Source organism: Crinia signifera, chromosome 7 (genome assembly GCF_055691185.1).
Source record: "Crinia signifera chromosome 7, ASM5569118v1, whole genome shotgun sequence".
NCBI classification, from domain to species: domain Eukaryota; kingdom Metazoa; phylum Chordata; class Amphibia; order Anura; family Myobatrachidae; genus Crinia; species Crinia signifera.
The window spans coordinates 47159482-47180745 of NC_139223.1; positions in this window are offsets into that span (position 1 = coordinate 47159482).

A 21264-nucleotide genomic window follows, 5' to 3' on the forward strand; every position below is an offset into this window, starting at 1 on the left:
GCTGTTGAGCCTGACTAGATGCTGGACCTGAAAGGGTTAAGCTGGGTACACACTATGCAATATCGTTAGTGAACCATATACCTAACAATGGGGCAGATGTATTAATCTGCCTATAACGTTTGGCGAATAACGAGTCCTGCTTCTCCAGCATAACGTGGAGAAGTGGGCAAACGTTATAGGCAGATGTATTAAGCAGATAAGGAGAGCCGTTATCCCCAGCGTGAACGGCTCTCCTTATCGGCTCCCTCGCCGCCCCACACATGCGCACTCGCCGCCACACCCCCCCCCCCCCCCCCGCCAGCTTTCTGGGCATGCGCGAGATCTCGCTAAAACTGCGAGATCTCCAGCGCAGCCCAACCACAGTGGGGGATAGGACAACGCCTTGCAGGCTGTTAATACATCGCCCCGGCCGTTAATCCCTGGGGGGGATTGCAGGGGACAGCCCCGCCGAGCGTAACTCGGTGGGCTGTCACTAGCGCACGTTAGGTGCGCTAGTGATACATTAGGGAAATCGTAATCCCCCCAGTTAACCAGCGTTTAGTGCATTTTTGCACTTAACGCTGGTTCATACATCTGCCCCAATCAGCGGCGTAACTATAATTTGGGAGCCCCCCCCCCGCCGATAATAAATCACGCCCCCCCCCCCCCCCACCACCCAGGCCGCCCATGCCCTCCCCATCCCCCGCATATTTACCTGTATTCGCTGCGCTGGTCCCGGCTCCCCTCCTGGCTTCATTCTGATGCTAAACACGGACCATCACAAAATGGCCGCCCCCATACAGCAGACAGTTTCATAGAACTGTGTGCTATATTGGGGCGGACATTTTATGATAGCCCGTGGAAATAGCATCAGAATGAAGCCAGGGGACCCGGGACCACCGCAGCGAACATAGGTAAAGCTGCGGGGGATGGGGCATTATAAAAGCACCGCAGCCCCCCGGCGCCCGCACTTACCCAGCGCCTCCCCGCGACCGCGGGGGCTGCGGTGCTGTGGCTACGCCACTGGCCCCAATATCGCTTGTACTCCAGTTTGAACAATATATTTATAGTGCTTAAATTCCGAACGATATTGTTGCTCCCCCCTCCTCCGGAACATGCAGTCGTTGACGAGGCAATCTGATTTTACTGCATGATTTCACTGCATGTTCAGACAATATGGAAGATCATCAGCAACCCGCAGAAGAATGCATTGTTAACCCTTTGAGTACCAACATCTCATAAAATGCCAGTGTCGCTCACATTTGTTATATAATTTCAAATAAGAAATTTTGTGTAAAAGATTATATTTCCTGTATAAGGTAAAGGTCACTATGATGAAAAGAAATGTTTGCTGCCCATTTTCACACCTATTTTGACAAATTGACTTGTACCTCAAAGGGTTATCAATATTGCAGGTATGCACCAAACGAAATGCACGATAATGTGTTCCCAGCTGTACTCTGTAATATAGAAATTCATTTTTATCCTAATATAATATTAATGATGTACAGTGCACATGAGTAATAGATATTCAAACAAATTATTCCTAATGTATTTATGCTACTTTTTAAGTGGAAGAGACCTTTTAAAGTCATAGGGCCTTATTCAGAGTAGCGCACAGTGGCGATGTTTCCACAGTTGAGAGATTTTCCTTTTTTTTTTCATCAGAGTCAAACAGTGGACGTACGTGATTGGTTAGCGATGGTGAACGCAATGAGGATTTAATTGCAAAGTGAGTGACAGGTACAGTAGCTACTGTTTGTGGAAGGTAACAGGGGGTGTGTGGCTTGTCAAGTGTGGGCATGCAATCTCTAGCCGTGTCTCTACCAGTGACTGCAGATTTACACACGCACATTTCTGGCCCTTTTATCTTAGTTCCAACAGTCATTCTGAGCAACCATCGATGTTGTGACCGATGTGCAGCCTGTGTTGCCGACGATGGCATATATGCCGCTGATGGACAAACACTTGGGTACTTGTGTATTATCACGGCTCCCACGATTTCCATCTTATGGGATTTTATACAATTTAAAATTGTATACCATTGTATATGGCATTCAATGGTATACGATGAGATGAGATTTTAAATTGTTTAAGCACACTAATGGGTGCTTTCAAGGTCAATTGGCCCCCCTATAAGATTTTTAATTGTATAAGCACCCTAATGGGTGATTACAATGTTAAATGCACCCCCACGCCACCCCCACTATCAACGCCAACCCGAAGCGTGGCGAGCGCAGCGAGCCCGCGAGGGGTGGCGGTACGCGTCCTCCAACCTTTTCATACCACCACTATCCATGTCGGCGTGGAGTTGATTTTATATAGTGTGGCGAGCGCAGCGAGCCACCGAGCCCGAAGCGTGGCGAGCGCAGCGAGCCCCGCGAGGGGACGCGTAATACTTTACATGTATTACGCGTCCCGTCGCCACGCTTCGGGCTCGGTGGCTCGCCACACTATATAAAATCAACTCCACGCCGACATGGATAGTGGGGGTATGAAAAGGTCGGAGGACGCCTACCGCCGCCCCTCGTGGGCTCGCTGCACTCACCACGCTTCGGGGTTGGCGTTGATAATGGGGGTGGCGTGGGGGTGCATTTAACATTGTAAGCACCCATTAGGGTGCTTATACAATTAAAAATCTTATAGGGGGGCCAATTGACCTTGAAAACACCCATTAGTGTGCTTATACAATTTAAAATCTCATCGTATGCCATATACAATGGTATACAATTTTAAATTGTATAAGATCGGGTCCCATCGCAGCACATCTCATTGCATACCATCTTAAGCCTTATGGTATGCAATGAGATGGGATGAGATGGGAGCCGTGATAGTACACAAGTACCAACACTTGTTTCTGCAGCATTAGCATTCACTGCCTCCAAATACGCAACTGCTCCCACATCTCAATTAGACTTGTAATTACTGTGTTTCATGTCTCGGGCCTAAACCATAGAACCAGAATTAAATTACTTCCTTTCAAAGGATCGGTGACTCCTTATGATGTTTCCAATAATTCCGCACAAAAGGTTTTACCAAAAGGGCGCAGAGATCATCATTACAGAAGAATAGAGGACTAATTCTTAAAACTTTAATAAGCCTATGGCCCTTAGTCTGGTTGACTCACTCGGGCGCGAAATTGCACACTTGCGCATGGTAAACATACCATAAACATCAATTTGCATGCTAGTGGGAACCTCCCCCATCTTTCGATGGTCACGTCCATCGAATAATGCTGAAAGAGCACGCATATGTATCGGTGGTCCAGACCACTCGTGTAGACTCCCAGGGAATAGGCCGGACAGCTGACAACTGGTTATGTTAGCTGTCCGCCCCCTGCATGTGCGTCACATGAAACACTGGGCGTTCACATATGCTAATGGCCCTGCCCGGCACCCCACACCCCTCTCCACCCCCTGCTCGAAAGGCAGGGAGCATGCACCCAGCGAAGCGATTTTTTACATGCACCCAGCGTATACACAAATGCACAGAAATGCTGCTGCACATGCACATACGCAAAACAACGATCCTCGTGCAAATTTACACCCGAGCGAGTCAACCAGAATAAGGGCCTATATCCATAAAGTCGATAAAGTTCTACCATTCAAAGCATTGCTAATTTGTCCTGTATTAGGTCATTGGGGTACAATCTTGATTAGGTTGCTGGTAGTGGTGGGCCTATACTGCATCAGGGTTTATCTCTACTTTAAGAGAATGAGCTGCAAAAAGCAGCGAAGGAGGATAAAAACTTAGCCTGTGCCCCACAAAATAGAGACATAGGTGCTGCAGGGGGGGAAGGGGCCAGATTGGGGCAAGAGGGAGATAGGGAAAAGACCATGGAAAAGGCAGCCCCTCCCCAGGGTATAGGCCATACTTAAGGAGGGGGGAGGATAGGGGTCAGCAAACTCAGAGTCATCGCAGCAAGGATCCCACCCACCCATCCCAAGAGGAAGAAGGAACAACATCAAGCAAAGTCAAGATGGCAAAGCAGCAGACGGAAGTAATGCGGACCAGCCATGGTATGGCGCTAGGCCTGGCGTCGGGGGCGGAAGTACTGCGGGCCAGCCAACGGAGGGCGCCAGGCCTGGCGTCGGGGGGCAAAACGGGATCACCCACGGGTACAGGTCGTCAGTTGCGAGAAGGGGATCCCGGTCTCCCAGGCGGTTACATGATTCAGTTGATATGGGGCTGGTGGACCGCAGTGCTATCTTTGCCACCCAAATTAAGTAACAGAAAATTTGTAAACAAGTTAATAAATTGTGACCAATTAATTCGCCAAAATTACTTGACTCCGAATGGTTATTTCAGGTACAAGGGGAAGGTTACAAAAGAGGAAAGAATTGGGAGGAGACAGGTCACGGGGTTCAAGGTGTTGAGTGGTGAGGGGCATCAGGCGATCAGTGGTTTAATTTTTGTTATGTTTCCGCATGGGAGCCAATGCAATGTGTGTGTTTTTTTCCCATGGGGGAAATTGTGTTTATGTTTTTTTCCCCTGTGGAGAGGTCAATGGTCCCCCGAGCCCCACCCCCAACCCCTCTGGGGGGGTACAATGTGTCAATGTATATATGGTTGGGGAGCCTATGACATGAGCTTGCTCCGGGTGACATGCTAGACCTTTGTTCTTGACTAATGGAGAAGCCTTCCAGGTCGAGTGGGGGTGGGGAACGAGAGATGAGTGCTTTATTAATGTATACTTTCTTGTTATACTTTTTCCATGTAAATTGTGTCATTGAGCAATTATTCCATTACTACCTCTTATTCTGTGCTCTATTTAACATGATAGCAGCAGTGCATAACAGCCTGAGCCAACGTTCCCTAACCAGTAATCCGTTCATGATTTTATCTTCTTCTTTTTCTTTTTTTAACGCTCATCTTCAGTATTGCGATGTATCACTGTCTTGTCTCTTAAGGTGCATACATACATTTTGACTATGGGGGATATTCAATCTTGGTCACTATTTCCAACAGGATAATTAAATCCTGCATTTCCATCAGCATTGAAGTTGGACTCTGACAAAACAGATCCGACTTTAACCCCTTCCCGACATTTGACGTACATTTACGTCATGGTCGGGAAGTACTTCCCGACACATGGCGTAAATGTACGTCATGGCTTGTAACTGTCACCGCGTCTATAGACGCGGTGACAGTTTCAACATGTCTGCTGTCCCTGACAGCAGACATGTCCCTGCATGCCCAGGGGGGGCTGCGATGCCCAGGGGGGGCTGCGATGCCAATCACAGCCAAGGAGGGGGATTTAAACTAACGGTGACTGCACTGCAGACGCCATTCCGGTCTGGAATTGCGTGCAGTGCGGTCACCGTGCCTAGCTGCCGCAGTATACTGACCTGAACTAGGGATGGACATCGATGGTCGATGTTTCGGAAACATCGATGTTTTTCTTTCAATGTTAGTGTTTTTACCATTTAATGGTGACCTTCCGATGTTTGTCACCATCGAATGCTAATCATTCGATGGTGTACCGATGGTGGCTTATTTTTTGTAATTCACAAAAGCTATGCCTCCCCTGGCTGCTGTGTCTGTGTCAGGGAAACTTCCTAGGTTCGTTGGAGGCTGTCTGACTTTCTCTCTGCTTCCCTCCCTCTCCCTCTCTATGGTTGCTGTAGCTTCTAGGCAACAGGGCCCACTGCTAGTTCTGATTGGCTCTCCCTGACTCAGAGAGCCAATCAGAGCACAAACCTCACCCTGCAGCACCAGTCACTCAAACAGCAGCAAATTTCACAGACACACTGAGCTCTGGAGGATTCAGAGAGGAGGAGAAGTCACTGAATGTTATACCAGCTCAGGCAGGCTACAATAATAATAATAATAGGTACACAATACAACTAGCTACAGATATTTGTGAATGTCAGTCACATACAACACTCATTAATATACTGCATTAGTATTACCAGGCAGCAACCACTATATGATCATCAGTGAAGTGTTGGTCAGAGATTGTCTGTTTCTGTGAATATAGGGGCAGATGTATCATTAAGCTTGTTACGTTTGTGAAATAACGAGTCCCGCTTCTCCTGCATAATGAGGAGAAGCGGGCACTCATTATGGGGAGATGTATTAACATCCCCCAAGCCGATAAGGAGAGCCGTTATGCCCAGCGTTAACGGCTCTCCTTATCGGCTCCCTCGCCGCCCCGCACATGCGCACTCCCCGTCGCCCCCCCTGCCCGGCTTACTGGGCATGCGCGAGATCTCGCAAAAAAACGCAAGATCTCCAGCGCAGCCCAAGTCAGACGCAGGGCTAGCGTTGTCCACATAGTGGGGGATAGGACAACGCTAGCCCTGAGCTGGCGAAGCGGCCGGGGCGAATTAACGCCTTGAAGGCTGTTAATACATCGCCCCGGCCGTTAATCCCTGGGGGGGATTGCAGGGACAGCCCCGCCGAGCGTAACTCGGCGGGCTGTCACTAGCGCACGTTAGGTGCGCTAGTAATACATTAGGGACAGACGTAATCCCCCCCAGTTAACCAGCGTTAAGTGCATTTTTGCACTTAACGCTGGTTAATACATCTGCCCCATAGTGAGATAGTGAGGAACAATATACACAGTCCTGGGGTACCAGTGGAATGAACCAAGATAAAGGTGCCCATACACTGCTGTGACGTCTCGCAGCAGTGTACGGACACAGGACAGCCTGCAGGCTGCAGGGACCTTCCCGGCGGCAGGAACGCATGCGATCCGTTGTGATAGATTGCATGCATCCCTGCTTCCCACCCGCCTCACCGCCAGGAGGAACGGGTGGCTGCCTGCCGGTCTGAGCACCTGGTCGGGTCCGATGCGCACGGGACCCAACAGCATGTCAGGGAGAGGCGATTTGGTCCGATTTAAGGGGTCGATTGGTCGCAATTGGCCACAATCGGACCAAATCGCCTCAGTGTAGGGGCACCTTAACTGTTTTTATATATAGTGAACTATTTTTTATATTACGTGACCTTGTCGCTAGCGATTGGTCGCTCAGTGACCGAATTGCTGGTTATCAGTATTTTACTGGGGACCAGTGATTCTAGCAAGTTCCTGCGACCAGCGACCGTCGCTGGGCTGCGGTGGGAGCGCACACACGGCGAAGGTCGCTAGGTATCACCGGCAATATGGTCACTGAGCGACCATATAGCTGACGATGGAAGCTAGAATCGCCTAGTGTGTAGCATTATAGTGGTGCCCCCACAGATCCTGGCACCCTAGGCAGCTGCCTAATGGTAGAGCCAGCCCTGCTCATTGCAATATTTATCTCATCATATAAATGATGTGATGACCACTATATCATCTCCCTTATTTGTGTGTGTGTGTAGTTACACTTGCCTTAATAAATAGACATTTTCCTATCTGGAAAAATAGTGAAACCTAAAACGAGTTAGTTTACAATTTATCTAATTTTATTACATTTTGATTACTTGCTGTTAAAGTGTTAATAATGTGTACAAAATTATTATACTACTTCATCATTGGGCTTTGTGTGAATATTATATATGTATATTATACACACAATGTCCAATGATAAAGTAATATGTTGCTCAGAGCCTGGGCCCTGCCACCAAACTCAATTACTACCTTACAAATGGCAATACAGGCTTTTGCGCATGCACTAGTCATATAACTAGTTTTCACCATCGAATACTTTTGATTCGATGGTTAGTTACCATCGCATCGAAAGTTTCAATGGTGGAAGCACTGCCATCATTTGATGGTTGGCTTCCGATGTCCATCCCTAACCTGAACCGAGCAAAATACTTACCTGATCACTGCTTCATCACTGCTTGTAGTGTGCTGGATGCTTCCTGGATCCTGTTACTACTTGTGACTTCCTGTGTTGTGAACTTGTGCTGCTGCAGTGTAATAGCGTTAGATAGAGAGAGATAGATAGAGAAAGATAGAGAGATAGAGAGAGATAGTGTCAGAGAGTGCTATATTTTGTGCTGCTGCAGTGTGATATAGTTATAGATAGAGAGATAGAGAGAGAGAGATAGAGAGAGATAGTGACAGATTGTGCTATATATTTTTTATATAACTGACTGCTGCCCCCCCTTTTGTGCTGATCAGTATAAATTAACTGATCAGCAACTTTTTGGGGGCGCAGGTTTTTTTTTTATATATATATATTCCTGTCAGTGCTGCTGCTGCAGTGTCATAGAGTGATAGATAGTGAGAGATAGAGAGAGATAGTGACAGAGAGTGATAGAGACTGCTATATTTTGTGTCTGCTGCCCCCCTTTTGTGCACCCCCAGCAACTTTTTGGGGGTGCAGGGGTTATTTTTCATATATATAACTGTCAGTGCTGCTGCTGCAGTGTCATAGAGTGATAGATAGTGAGAGATAGAGAGATAGAGAGAGATAGTGACAGAGAGTGATAGAGAGTGCTAAATTTTGTGTCTGCTGCCCCCGCCTTTTGTGCTGATCACTATATCTGAGGTGATCAGCAACTTTTTGGGGGTGCAGAGGTTTTTTGTTTTTTTATATATATATATACCTGTCAGTTGCTGCCAGTTGCACTGTCAGTTGCACCAAAGGTTGTGCACCTGCTGCCCCTCACTGGTAATCAGTGTCGCATCACTGATCACTTTTTTTTTTTTTGAGGCTGCTGTGGGGTCTTTTTTAATTTTTTTTTTACACACACTGTGATTTTGTGGGTGTCCTGTGGCCACTGTGCGCTGATCAGTGACGTACATCACTGATCAGCTTTTTCGGCACAGGGTTGATCTTTTTTTTTTTTTTTTGATCAAATTCCTGTTGCCTTTGAGCGCTGTTCAGTGACGGACGTTACTGACCAACATCTGTGCTCAATTTTTGGCGCAGGACCTTTTTTTTTTTTTTTTAACCCCTTCAATTTTTTTTTTTTTAACCCCTTCAATTTTTTTTTTTTTTAACCCCTTCAATTTTTTTTTTTTGTATAAAGTATTTTTTTTTTTTGCACTACATACACACTACACACTACATACCCACCGGGTTGAAATAAAGTTTGTACCCCCCCCTACACTATACACGTGTTGAAACATTTCACTACCAGTAACACAAAAATAAAAATGGCATCCCAAATGTCATCCCAAATGTCATCCCAAATGTCATCCCAGTCATCCAGAAGAATGTATTCAGCGGAGGAGGCATATGCCATGCTTGCCTCTGACTCTGACACAGCCAGTGATGCAAGCGGGGAATTTGAAGGCTTCGTCTTAAGCTCCTCTTCCTCCTCTAGTGATGAGGGACCCCCTCAAAGACGCCCCCGTAGAGCAGCTGAGACCCCCCCCCCAATAATTGATCTCGTATGGACCCCACCACCAGACAATTTTGAGCCCCAGGTTCCTGAGTTTTTGGCCATGCCAGGAATCCAATTTGATTCCACAGGTCTCAGAGAAATTGACTTTTTCAAATTATTTTTCTCTGATGATTTTATAAATTTAATGGTGGACCAAACTAATTTATATGCCCAGCAGTTTATTGCTCAAAACCCCACGTCATCATTTGCTAGGTGGACCCCTGTAGATGCAGTAGAGATGATGACGTTTTGGGGTCTGGTGTTTCATATGGGCATAGTAAAAAAGCCAGAAATTAGGCAATATTGGAGTACAGATGTTCTGTACAGCACCCCATTTTACCGTATGGCCATGCCCCGGGCTCGATTTTTTAAATTTTTGCATTACAACGATAATGCACAGTGCCCACCCAGAGATGGTCCCACCTTTGACCGGCTATTCAAAGTCAGGCCGGTCATTGATCATTTCAGTGCCAAATTTGAAGAGATGTACATCCCAGATAAATTCATTTGCATAGACGAGTCCCTTATACATTTTAAAGGAAGGGTTAAATTCCGCCAGTACCTTCCCAGTAAGAGGGCAAGGTATGGCATATAAGCTGTGTGAAAGCACCTCAGGGTACACCCACAGGTTTAGGGTATATGAAGGGAAGGATTCAAGAATTGAACCGCCAGAATGCCCCCCCTCCCTCGTAGGTGTTAGTGGAAAAATTGTCTGGGATTTAGTGCACCCCTTCCTGGATAAAGGTTATCACCTCTATGTGGATAACTTTTACACCAGCATCCCCCTGTTTAAGGCCCTTGGTTCAAGAGGTACAGCAGCTTGCGGTACTGTGCGCAAGAACCAAAGAGGCCTCCCAAAAACGCACATTGCCCAAGTAATGAGAAGGGGTGAAAGCAGGGGAATATGCACCGAAAATATGTTGTTGGTCAAATATAAGGACAAGAGGGATGTCCTTATACTGACAACAATTCACGGAGACAGTACCACCTCCGTCCCTGTACGAGGTACCAGTACCCACACCTCAAAACCTAATTGTATCCTGGATTACAATAGGTACATGGGCGGAGTGGATCTTTCAGATCAGGTACTGAAGCCGTACAGTGCCCTGCGGAAAACAAAAATCTGGTACAAGAAGCTGGCCGTGTATATCATCCAGATGGCACTGTATAACGCTTACGTGCTATTCCGTTCTACCGGCCAGAGGGGGACATTTATGCACTTTCAAGAGGAAGTCATAAAGGGCCTAGTATTTGGGAACCAGCAGGCAGAGGGCCCCAGTACTTCTAGTACTGGCCCCCGTATTGTACCAGGGCAGCATTTTCCTGATGAAATCCCCTCCACTGGAAAAAAGGGCAGGACACAAAAAAGGTGCAAAGTTTGCTATAAAAAGGGAATAAGAAAGCAAACTATTTTCCAGTGTGACACTTGCCCCGACAAACCCGGCCTATGTATAAAGGAGTGTTTTAAAATATACCACACATCTATGGATTTTTAGGTTCATCATTTCACCGTGCTTCGGGGGTCTTGCTAATGCCACATAGCACCCACCATTCATTCCACCAGAATCTGAGCCGCAAAATCCAAAAATCACTCCTTCCATTCTGAGTCCTGCCATGCACCCAACTGGTATTTTTTGGTCACATGTGAGGCATTGCCGTACTCGGGAGAAATTGGGGCACAGATTTTGGGGTGCTTTTTCTCCTTCATACCTTATGAAAATGAAAAATTTTGAGCCAGAACTGCATTTTTGTGTAAAAAAATGTAATTTTTCATTTTCACTGCCCAGTTGTATCAAAATTGGTGAAACCCATGGGGGTTTGAAATGTACACTATACCCCTAGATGAATTCCCTGAGGGGTGTAGTTTGCAAAATGGGGTCACTTGTGGGGGGGTTCCACTGTATTGGTGCTTTGGGGGTCTTGCTAATGCGACATAGCACCCACCAACATTCCACCAGAATTTGTGCTGCAAAATCCAAATATCACTCCTTCCCTTCTGAGTCCTGCCACTTTTTGGTCACACATGAGGCATTGCCATACTCGGGAGAAATTGGGGCACAGATTTTGGGGTGCTTTTTCTCCTTCATACCTTCTGAAAATGAAAAATTTTGAGCCAGAACTGCATTTTTGTGTAAAAAAATGTAATTTTTCATTTTCACTGCCCAGTTGTATCAAAATTGGTGAAACCCCTGGGGGTTTGAAATGTACACTATACCCCTAGATGAATTCCCTGAGGGGTGTAGTTTGCAAAATGGGGTCACTTGTGGGGGGGTTCCACTGTATTGGTGCTTTGGGGGTCTTGCTAATGCGACATAGCACCCACCAACATTCCACCACCAAAAATCACTCCTTCCCTTCTGAGTCCTGCCATGCACCCAACTGGTATTTTTTGGTCACATATGAGGCATTGCCAGACTCGGGAGAAATTGGGGCACAGATTTTGGGGTGCTTTTTCTCCTTCATACCTTATGAAAATGAAAAATTTTGAGCCAGAACTGCATTTTTGTGTAAAAAAATGTAATTTTTCATTTTCACTGCCCAGTTGTATCAAAATTGGTGAAACCCCTGGGGGTTTGAAATGTACACTATACCCCTAGATGAATTCCCTGAGGGGTGTAGTTTGCAAAATGGGGTCACTTGTGGGGGGGTTCCACTGTATTGGTGCTTGGGGGGTCTTGCTAATGCAACATAGCACCCACCAACATTCCACCAGAATCTGAGCTGCAAAATCCAAAAATCACTCCTTCCTTTCTGAGTCCTGCCATGCACCCAAATGGTATTTTTTGGTCACATGTGAGGCATTGCCGTACTCGGGAGAAATTGGGGCACAGATTTTGGGGTGCTTTGTCTCCTTCATTCCTTGTGAAAATGAAAAATTTTGAGCCAGAACTGCATTTTTGTGTAAAAAATGTAATTTTGCATTTGCACAGCCCAGTTGTATCAAAATTGGTGAAACCCCTGGGGGTTTGAAATGTACACTATACCCCTAGATGAATTCCCTGAGGGGTGTAGTTTGCAAAATGGGGTCACTTGTGGGGGGGTTCCACTGTATTGGTGCTTGGGGGGTCTTGCTAATGCGACATAGCACCCACCAAAATTCCACCAGAATCTGAGCTGCAAAATCCAAAAATCACTCCTTCCTTTCTGAGTCCTGCCATGCACCCAAATGGTATTTTTTGGTCACATGTGAGGCATTGCCGTACTCGGGAGAAATTGGGGCACAGATTTTGGGGTGCTTTGTCTCCTTCATTCCTTGTGAAAATGAAAAATTTTGAGCCAGAACTGCATTTTTGTGTAAAAAATGTAATTTTGCATTTGCACAGCCCAGTTGTATCAAAATTGGTGAAACCCCTGGGGGTTTGAAATGTACACTATACCCCTAGATGAATTCCCTGAGGGGTGTAGTTTGCAAAATGGGGTCACTTGTGGGGGGGTTCCACTGTATTGGTGCTTGGGGGGTCTTGCTAATGCGACATAGCACCCACCAAAATTCCACCAGAATCTGAGCTGCAAAATCCAAAAATCACTCCTTCCCTTCTGAGTCCTGCCATGCGCCCAAATGGTATTTTTTGGTCACATGTGAGGCATTGCCGTACTCGGGAGAAATTGGGGCACAGATTTTGGGGTGCTTTTTCTCCTTCATACCTTCTGAAAATGAAAAATTTTGAGCCAGAACTGCATTTTTGTGTAAAAAATTTAATTTTTAATTTTCACTGCCCAGTTGGGTCTTGCTAATGCGACATAGCACCCACCATTCATTCCACCAGAATCTGTGCTGCAAAATCCAAATATCACTCCTTCCTTTCTGAGTCCTGCCATGCACCCAAATGGTATTTTTTGGTCACATGTGAGGCATTGCCGTACTCGGGAGAAATTGGGGCACAGATTTTGGGGTGCTTTTTCTCCTTCATACCTTCTGAAAATGAAAAATTTTGAGCCAGAACTGCATTTTTGTGTAAAAAATTTAATTTTTAATTTTCACTGCCCAGTTGTACCACAATTGGTGAAACCCCTGGGGGTTCGAAATGTACACTATACCCCTAGATGAATTCCCTGAGGGGTGTAGTTTGCAAAATGGGGTCACTTGTGGGGGGGTTCCACTGTATTGGTGCTTTGGGGGTCTTGCTAATGCGACATAGCACCCACCAACATTCCACCAGAATTTGTGCTGCAAAATCCAAATATCACTCCTTCCTTTCTGAGTCCTGCCATGCACCCAAATGGTATTTTTTGGTCACATGTGAGGCATTGCCGTACTCGGGAGAAATTGGGGCACAGATTTTGGGGTGCTTTTTCTCCTTCATACCTTCTGAAAATGAAAAATTTTGAGCCAGAACTGCATTTTTGTGTAAAAAATTTAATTTTTAATTTTCACTGCCCAGTTGTACCACAATTGGTGAAACCCCTGGGGGTTTGAAATGTACACTATACCCCTAGATGAATTCCCTGAGGGGTGTAGTTTGCAAAATGGGGTCACTTGTGGGGGGGTTCCTAAATTTTAGCATCTTATGGTGCCTAGAAACCTACATGGTGCCTAAAAAATAATCTCATAAAAAGGAGGCTCCAAAATCAAGTAGGTGCTCCTTCTATTATGAAGCCTGTGGTTTGGTCACTAGGGCCACATATAGGATATTTATGAAAACAAAAGAATTGGGGGAATCAATTTTTAGTCACATTTCTCTAGTAAAATGTACTGTGTTCCTTAGAAAAATGTATTAAAATTGCAAATCTGCAAAAAAAATGAAATTTTGAAATTTCACCTACACTTTGTTTTAATTCCTGTGAAACACCTAAAGGGTTAACAAACTTCCAAAATGCTGTTTTGAATACTGTGAGGGGTGCAGTTTTTGAAATGGTATCATTTATGGGGGTGTCTCACATACAAGTCCCTCAAAGTCACATCAGAACTGAACTGGTCCCTAAAAAAATCAGTGTTTGAAATTTTCTTGAAAATTTGAGAATTTGCTATTCATATTGTAAGTCTCCTAGTGTCCAAAAAAATTAAAAGGAAGTTGAAATAATGATGGAAACATAAAGTAGACATATGGTCTATGTTAGTTATTAACTATTTTGAGTGGTATGATTATTTGTCTCACAAGCAGAAAATTTAACATTTTGCAAATTGCTAAATTTTCCATTTTTTTACGACATTTTGGTATTTTTCACAAAAAAACACAGACTGTATCGACCCAAATTTACCACTAATTTGAAGTACAATGTGTCACGAAAAAACAATCTCAAAATCACTGGGATAAGTAAAAGCAAAAAAAAGTTATCCCCACTTAAGTGATACATGTCAGATTTGAAAAAAAGGGCTCTGTCAGGAACGCAAAAACTGGCTCTGTCAGGAAGGGGTTAAAACAAGTCGGATCTGTTTTGTCGGAAATGGCCACGGATTGTCAAATTCACCGCCGTTGTTTGACAATCCACTGCCGATCTTGCCGACACGCCCATTTTCAACACTTGACAGACGGAACATTGAATTCCGCTGGTCGAGCATCTGCCGAGCTGAGCAAAAACAGTCGGAATACCGGATTGAATACTGCTCTTGGTGTGATTTTGGATGTACTTATCTATAACACATACAGGGGGAAATTTACTAAACAAAATTCGTAAAAAATAGGTGTATTCGTTTCCAGAAATACACCTATTTTTTACACATTCGTATTTTTGGGATTTACTATCCCGAAAATACATCAATTCTTATTGATTGGACATTCGTATTTGTATTTACAAATACGAACGAATACACCATCGAAAGAATATGACAGGAATCACCATTCAAAAGAATGGTGATTCCTAATTTACAAGCCGGCCGTATTTTCTGATTGCCCGCTAGGCCGCAAGCCGGCCAATAGCGGTATTCGGGGCGGAGCCGCACGATGCAAACAAAGACACCGTGCGGCTCCTGCTCAGTCCGTCTGGGTTCGTGTACTGTCGGTTTATTTTTTCGCCAAGTCCCGGGGTTGCCTACATGGAAAGAAGAGGACGTGATCTTCGCCAGAGGACACTTGTAAGTATATTTTCCTTCCATAGGTACCCCTATCGATTGCGTCGGACACCAGACCAGGACACCAGACCCCCGTACCAGGACACCGGACACCGGACCCGGAGCCCCAGGACATCGGACCAGGACTGAGGGCTATCTACGGGCTCAAGATAGGTAAGTATCAGTATGTATGGGCTCCGTGTGTATTAAAGTTTTATTTTTCTTATGTGTCCCCACGGCCTCTACGGCCTCTAATACGAATCAATATGACATCGGGGATTATAAAGCAGTCGTATTTGACTGCTGTGTAAATTCCCCTCCGGAACACAAATCTGCATACGGCTGTTTCAGCCGTATGCATTCATATTCATTCATATTAAGAATGTGAATACGAAATATCGTATTCGTAGTAAATTTCTCCCACAGTATCTATGGGGGTTATTCTAGTTCACTCTTTCTGACAAAATTCTTCTTAGATGGACAAAACCATGTGCACTTCAGGTGGGGCAGATGTAAGTTGTGAAGAGAGAATTCGATTTGGGTGGGGTTTTACTTTAAAGTGAGATCTATATTGCAGTGTAAAAATAAAGCAGCCAGTATTTACCCTGCACAGAAACAAAATAACCAACCCAAATCTAAATGTCTCTGCACATTTTACATCTGCCCCCCCTGCAGTGCACATGGTTTTGTCCATCTAAGAAGGATTTTGTCAGAAAGAGTGAACTAGAATAAGGCCCTATATGATGATACATAATAGATTTCTGTCTACATTTATTATCTAGATTTGATTAACATATACATACATATAAAAACGAGCCAATATGATTGCTAGTTATTGCATATTAAATATTAAATTAAACTTTAACTTAAATGTAATCTAAATGAAAAAAAATCTTATTTTTTTATAATGAATTATTGTAGGGATGTATAGTAACAAGCACATTAATAATCACTAAGGGGCTCATTAACTAAAGCTTCTAAAAGTGAAAGACTATTTATATTGTGTATTTTCCAATAGCAAAAGGTTCGCACAATGAATAGGTGAGAAAAGTAATGATCAAGAGACCTAGAAAACAGAGAAGCACAGTGCAGAATGTATAACTCTGACTTCCATGGAATGTATAACTCTGACTTCCATGGAATGTATAACTCTGACTTCCACGGAATGTATAACTCTGACTTCCACGGAATGTATAACTCTGACTTCCACGGAATGTATAACTCTGACTTCCACGGAATGTATAACTCTGACTTCCACGGAATGTATAACTCTGACTTCCACAGAATGTATAACTCTGACTTCCACGGAATGTATAACTCTGACTTCCACGGGATGCATAAATCTGACTTCCAGGGCAGTAATTAACAAAGATGACATTTATTAAGCCCATATAACATCTACACAACAATTTGTAGATTCATTATTCATCACAGTTATAATCTGAAAAACTGTCCATCACATAATAGTTACAGTAGGATACGATTTGTTACAATCCGTGCATTTATTTTTGTGGGGAGAGGTAATATCTAAATAAATCTTTCACTTGGACTATTTAATAGGCATTAGCAGAGATGAAAAAGGAATTGCCATTATTTAACAAGTACAGTATGTCTCAATGACCTCCAATTGTAGAGATTGGTATCAGATAGACTCACCGCTTATACTGTGATATCTGTATGCAGTATGACGGGTTACTGGCAAATGAGAAGGGTTGGGTAACTTTCTCTTTTTGGTATATAAACAGAATCACACATATTCACTTTAATGACGGTGGGTAAATCCAATGCTAAGCGCTACCACCACTATTAGTGAAGCTGGGGGAGGGTGGGAGTGGGTACTAATTACCCAGGCCTATTTAATCCAGGAATTTGGCACACACAGTCCAATTCAGTACCCAGGCTGTTCCAGTTACTCTGCATAATCCAGTTCAGTACTTAGCTTCTCCAGTTATCCATTGTCCGGTTCAGTACTCAACAGGGGAGGCGCCAGAGGAAGGGCTGCAGTACAGTTAAAAATTCAAATAGGGAAGGCACAGCAACTGTCACCAACTGCCATTTGGTATGGCTAACCTCTTTGAACATTGGACTGTGCTGAAGCTCCACCTCTGGAGCCGCCACCGGTACTCAAGCTGGTCCAGTTATCCAGCGCAATCCAGTTTGGCCTACAGCCGTATCTATCATCTAGTTTCAGACCTAGCCGATTCATTTGTCCATTTCTTCCAGTTATTATAGAGTTCCCCAAGCAACATATGAGTCTATTTAACCTATTAATGAAGACCTACAGTACTGTCAGTAGCGCACGCAGGGGGGGTTTCTGAGTACCCAGAAACCCCCCGAGGAATCTAAGGACCCTAGTCTGAAAGCTGAGGGTCCCCTCTTTCCATGGGTATAAGAATTTTAAAAATCGGCACTGGGGAACCGGAGATATCTGACTTCAAAGCAGTGGTCCCCATCCAAGCCTGTTAATTGCTGTTCCCAGTCAGATATTTCAGGTTCTGTCTGACTTAGAGTTTTTCTGAGGGTATATTCCAAAATATATGGGACTCTCCCCCTTTGAGGGACACTAGGAACTTGTCTTTACTGTTCCCAGAACCAGAGATATAAGCCTTCCAGAAGCTGGTTACTGCTCCAGCTCCACACACCTGGTATGTAGTTTTATATCCTCGTTGGCAGATTGCTCTGCCTCCTGAACTCTGATCCCCTAGTCCCCAGTACCATTTGGTAGTTTTCTAGTTTTTAATTCCATTAAAAGCTAAGAAATCTATTTCCGGGAACTGGAGATATCTGCAGTCAAGCAAGCTGTCCTCCCACCAGAAAATTGTGAATAATAAGCCCACTCCACTATACACCCCTCCTCTGCGTATTAAACATCCTCTACCACCCTAGAAGTTATGTATCAGGACCCCTTCATTCAGCCCAATGCCCGCCTCTCCCACCCCATCTCCCACCATCTGTGCAGTAAAGGGGTAATTAGTGGAAATTACTGATCCAGGCCCTACATGCTGAGCGGTTGATATAATACCCCCTACCACCCGCGGGACATCAAAGCTTCCACTCAAAGCACCCCCCACCCCTACCACTGGAGGATAGGTAGGGGCCCCTATGCCCAGGGGTCTACACTGCTGTTATGTATATATATATAATTATTAATATACATTTGGTCTATCTATAATACTTTAACTGACCCGGCATATACTGGGTCCCCTAAGTGTCCATCTCCGTGCTTTGCTCCGCCCCTCTCTGGAAACCCCCTTCTGAAAATCCTGCGTTTGCCCCTGACTGTATATTCGCCCACCTCAATTCCTGCATCATAGAGCTGTCTCCTAAAGTGCTCTACTCCAAGGACAACAAGTGTTTAATACAAATCAACAACAATAATAACACAATAATGTTTATAGCAGTGAAAGACGTTCTGGCCTTGACTTGACCACACATATATGCAAGACAGGAGGGAATCTAATACATTGTATAATAGAAACCATAATAAAAAAGTGAATACTGCTAATGGATTATTATTTATATTTGAACTATTTTTTTTTCATAAGCACGATTTCCACCCCCACTTAAGCGTACCAGCAGCCAGAGGAACCACATTCATGTATTCATTCAATTGTCTGGCCATTGTTTCAGTTTTACATAAACATTGAACAGATGGTGAGTGATAATTGCATTTTAGATGGCATCTAAGTGATCTTCACTGCGGTATAGCGTCCTTGCTTTTTATTTATCGTGTGCTCATCATCAGGGCTCTAGGTTGCCTGGATACTACATTATTTGCCACAAGGTCAAGTACAGCTTACAAAGGGATAAAGAAAACGTGAAACAGATGAGAACAACAGGCTGAACACAGATAGAAAGAGCGATAGAGTATTGGGAATAAGGTAGCTAAGACTACAGCCCAAAGTTGTCTTCAGTCTTAGGATGCTTCGCTCTGACCAATCAACTTCACTTTTATTGACAGACACTCTGATTGGTTAGTGGTAGTTTGAGCAGATACAGCTCGCATGGTCTGACCCCCTGCACATGCTGTTTCCCTGTTGTTCGGATTTTGTAGCAATGGGAAAATGGTGTCTGCAGCCGCTAAAACAGAGAGGTTCGTGGCTAAATTCTGCTGCCGGTGGCCCACGCCTTCCACCAGCCCTCCTGCACAGCGTTGCATTGTTCTTCCAGCACCCGATGTGGCATCACAGAGGGCATGCGACATCGGGTGCTGGGAAAAAAGCACTGGGGCACCCTACGATGCGATGGGACATAGCATTGCGATGTTGCATTGCATACGAACGCATATGTGTATGGGCACGATACACTAGGGGGCTATCACCCTGACCACTCCCTGGATCCGCCCCGGAATGTATCTAGGAAAAATTATTATTTATGTGTGTGGCAGAAAAGTGATGTCTGAACCTTTAAGTGGCAAAAAGGGTGTGTGGTATAAATCCCCGACGGTCGGGATTCCGACAGTCATTAGTCAGACGTCGGAATCCCGACTGCACAGCGGGGGGAGCGCAATGAAGCCTCTTGCAGGCTCGCTGCGCTCGAGACGCTGCGGGCACGGTGGCGAGCTGCGCTCGCCACCTATTTTATTCTCCCTCTATGGGGGTCGTGGACCCCCACGAGGGAGCAGTCGGGATTCCGACATCGGAGTAATGACTGTCGGAATCCCGACTGTCGGGGAGCCATCCGGCACCCCAAAAAGGATAAGTAGGTGTGACCAGATGTATCTGCACTCTGAGCATAGGCTGACAGGTAGCTGCTGTCTGTACACATATTCTGCGGTTACTAAATTAGCCGGGATACGGTCAGAATGCTAGAAGTTGGAACACCAACAGCGGAATCCTGACGAATCCCAGAGGTAAGTACTGCAGTTAGGCACAAGGAAGAGCTCTAGGGTTAGGCTGTGGGAGGGGGAGGTTAGGGTAAGGCTGTGGGAGGCAGAACTTAGGGTTAGGCTGTGGAAGGGGGAAGTTAGGGTTAGGCTGTGGAAGGGGGAAGTTAGGGTTAGGCTGTGGAAGGGGGAAGTTAGGGTTAGGCTGTGGAAGGGGGAAGTTAGGGTTAGGCTGTGGGAGGGGGAAGTTAAGGTTAGGCTGCGGGAGAGGGAGGTTAGAGTTAGGCTGAGGGAGAGGGAGGTTAGGGTTAGGCTGCGAGAGGGGAGGTTATGGTTAGGTTGTGGGAAGGGGAGGTTAGAGTTAGGCTGCGGTAGAGGTAAGGTTAGGCTATGGGAGAGGGAGGTTAGGGTTAGGCTGTGGGAAGGGGAGGTTAAGGTTAGGCTGTGGGAAAGGGAGGTTAGGGTTAGGCTGCGGGAGAGGTTAGGGATAGGCTACGGGAGAGGGAGGTTAGGGTTAGGCTGTGGGAAGGTGAGGTTAGGGTTAGGCTGAGGGAGAGAGGGAGGATAGGGTTAGGCTGTGGGAAGGGGAGGTTAGCATTAGGCTGCGGGAGAGGTAAGGTAAGGGTTAGGCTACAGGAGAGGAAGGTTAGGGTTAGGCTGTGGGAAGGGGAGGTTAGGGTTAGGCTGAGGGAGGATAGGGTTAGGTTGTGGGAAGGGGAGGTTTAGGTGAGGCTGCGGGAGAGGGAGGTTAGGGTTAGGCTGTGGGAAGGGGAGGTTTAGGTGAGGCTGCAGATGGGTAGTTTAGGGTTGGGATTAAGTGTAAAATACTCAGGGATTTATGAGTACTGTATTCTGTTCATCGGGATCCCACTTTTGGTCTTTGGAATGTCAGGATACTGACAGCTGGGATTTCATACCCAGCCAAATTACGCTTAATATAAAGTGCAACAAATATTTCCCTGCTTCATATAAAGGGATAAAAGGGCGCCTAACCTCAGCCCCATCCTCGGCTAAAATGTGGTCCTGGATTTCCTGGGGCTACTGCAGCTCAGAAGAGAAGAAAAAACGGTACTTGTGGAGTATCACGGCTCCCACGACCTGCATCGTATGCAGATCATATGCTAAAAATCGCATCGCATCGCATGCGATCGCACCCGATTTTGCATTGAAATGCATCAGAATGCATTGAAATGTGTATTAAACT